Here is a 3,085-nt window from a genome sequence, read left to right on the forward strand (position 1 = left end):
CCAAATTAACAAAATCAAAAAAAAAAAAGGAAAACATAACAACAGACACTAAAGAAATCCAAATAATCATTAGGTCTTACTTCAAAAGCCTTTACTCAACAAAAACTGAAAAGTGTAAACAAAATAGATGCTTTTCTAGATATATGCCACTTACCAAACAAAGTTAAATCAAGATCAGATAAACTAGTTAAATAGTCGTATAATATGTAAGAAAATAGAAGCACTCATTAAAAGTTTCCCAACCCCTTCCCCCCAACAAAAAGCCCAGAGCAAAATGGTTTTAGCACAGAATTCTACCAAATTTTTAATGGAGAGTGAAAAACAGCACTCCTCAAACTACCCCACAAATTAAAAACAGGAGGAACGTTGCCAGACTCGAAGCAACAGTCACTCTAATACCTAATCCACACAAAGACTCAACAAATAAATTATTTCAAACCATTCCCCTTATGAACATTGATGCAAAAATACTCAAAAGGGCCAGCCTGGGCTTTGCGGATGGAGTGGCGGGGCCCCAGGAGATCATGGTGCAGGGCTTCTAGCCCAGTGCCCTGCGGGGCCTGGGGCATCCAGGGAGGTTCAGGTATGCCAGTGGGGAGCTAAGGACAAAGGTATGGCACTGGTGAGCTCTGCGGGAGCGACCTGGAGGGGACAACCGGTGAGGGCCTTCTGTGTGTCCCTGGAAAGCAAGCGTGAATAGGCTGGGGACCTCCTTCTGGCAGCCCCGGGTACCCATGTGCATCCCCTCTCTCATGAGGCCCCCATCCTGGAACTGGGCCTGCTCCCCTTAAATGCCTTCCCTGTCATCAAGGGCCCCTATGGTGTTTAGCTCACTTAAAGTCCTGGAGGCTGCAGACCCTCCACAGGGCTCGCAGATACCTGCCTGGAATCTACCACCAGGGAGGAGGGAGGATCACATCGTGAGACCCATTCAGAAAAGGATGTGACTTGCAGCACTTGGACTCTCTGAAGTTATTAAAAGCTACAATGTACATCTACAGTAGCAGTGTGTGTGGAGGAAGTGACGGGACTTGTGGCCACACTTGTCAGGAACCAGTGTAGAAATGGAGCAGCCATACGTGTTAGATGATGAAGAACGAGATCCGGAACCACAACAAAGTTCACAAGAACCAGTTCAAGTCCATGATGAAGATGCTGAGCTAGCTCATCTTTGTAAGGGAGGAGAAGGTAAAAGAAGATGCTGAGCTGATCTTTGTTGGAGGAACTTCAACTTCACAACCAGCCAACTCGAACATTTTGAACAGGGTCACCCTGAACTCACGGTTAGAAAGAAAGCATGACCGACTTAGGGAGACCACCCTTCAAAGATTGCAGCCCTCACGTCGGGGCGCCTCCACATCGGAGGCCGTGATTGTCTTGCCGGTGTCTCCAGCTGAGTCAAGATCAACAGACAGTCCTACTATTACTGAGCCTTTGTCTGTGTCTGATTTAAAAAGTAATTCACCACAAGTTGTGCCTAGTAGCTCTTCAAAGTTTTGTCCACCTCTGGTTACACTCCCAAGTGCAGAGTAGCCCAATAAAGGCAGCGCTTTCAGGAGATTTGAATGGAAATTTGGATGTTTCTAAGAGCCATTTTTTCCACAAATCCACAGAGGCCTGAACGTCGTATTGAGATGGAGGAAAACCTCTCTTCAGCTTTGCCCCCTTCGGGTACCCTCCGTACTTCGAACGCACAACAGAGGACACTTTCCTGTGAGGCTTCCAAACCACTGAACCTCTCTGCGAATGGGGCACTTCGATCAGAGAACGCTGTCCACCCTCGCCAGGACAGTGGCTTGGTGGGAGCAGACTTTTCAAGCCTAGCAAGTCAGAAGACTTTGGATCCCAAGAAAGGCAGTTTGACCCTGTTACTTAGTGACTTTTATTACGGACAGTATAAAAGAGATGGGAAGCCGGAACAGAAGACTCCCACAACCTTTAAATGCCCCGGCACCTCGAAAGTTCTAAAAAGTGTTAAGCTTATGACCCACACCAAACATCATTTGGAGCTGGAGAGGCAGGGGAGCAGGGACGCCTGGGAGAGCCACACCACCTGCCTGCGCTGCCACCAGCAGTTCCCCGTCCCCATTCCAGCTGGAGTGCCACACTGACTGCGTGCACACGGTGACAGACCCTTCCATGATCTGCAAAATCTGTGAAATGTCATTTGAAACAGACCAAGTCCTTTTAACCTTCAAGGAAAATAACAGAACCTAAGACCCAGTGCCACCAAGTGTTTAAGAAGCCTAAGCAGCTGGAGGGGCTGCCTCCTGAGACAGCAGTGACTCTGGTGTCAGTGAAGCCTGCTGAGTCCGAATCTGTGAAAGTAGCATCCATCCCTGTGAGCACAACTGACTGGGAGCCATCTTACCCCAGACCTCAGGGCAGACTTTCACAAAAGCCCCATTGATTCTAACCTACGTCAGAACCCCAACCCCTCAGAGAGAAGAGTACAAATCCATCCGTCGGTCAATCGCTGGCACCCACGGTGATGAACCAATGAGCAGTTCTTTTTATCTTTAATTTTGGCAATAATGCGGGGGGGGGGTGTTTGTTTAGTTTTTGAAGGTTTCTTTTGTTCTCAATTAGTGCTGGAGCTGGATCCAAGGCTTCACAGATAATAAGTGCTCTAATACCCGATTCCCCTGCAGGAGCATTTTCTGAATGAACAGTGAGTGTTATTTAAATTACGCCTGGTTTTCATAGTAAGTGTTTATCTTATCACAAGGAAGGTGTTTGAGTCTGTATCCCCATGAATAGAAAACAAGCTGAAGTTATTTATTACTATTTTATATAACCCTAAGTTTGAGAGCACTTTTATGTAAAGGTTTGAAGTCTGGTGTGTTCACAAGGCCCCACCTCTCCCTGAAGATCTATAGGCAGTTAATGCTTGCTATAAGAGGGAAAGAGGCATTTTTTTTCTTTTCTTTTCTTTTCTTTTTTCTGTTTTGAGAGACATCTTAAGTGGTATAGCAATGGGTAAGTGGACAGGCACGTGTCTTTTTCAGTCTTGAAACCAAAAAAGGAATTCTGCCTGAATATCTTTACCTAAAAGAGTATCCAAGGAGGCCACGCCATTCTTGTA

The 3,085-nt window shown here is 46.4% G+C and overlaps 1 pseudogene across 1 annotated transcript; it reads left to right on the forward strand.

The window, feature by feature from the left end:
- The first annotated feature begins 1,064 nt into the window (after positions 1-1,064).
- Positions 1,065-2,410, forward strand: LOC308417929 (zinc finger protein 280B-like; annotated as a pseudogene). Its single transcript has one exon. The product of its transcript is annotated as a zinc finger protein 280B-like (transcript).
- Positions 2,411-3,085: the final 675 nt, after the last annotated feature.

Source organism: Micromys minutus (assembly GCF_963924665.1).
Source record: "Micromys minutus genome assembly, chromosome: 1".
NCBI lineage: Eukaryota > Metazoa > Chordata > Mammalia > Rodentia > Muridae > Micromys > Micromys minutus.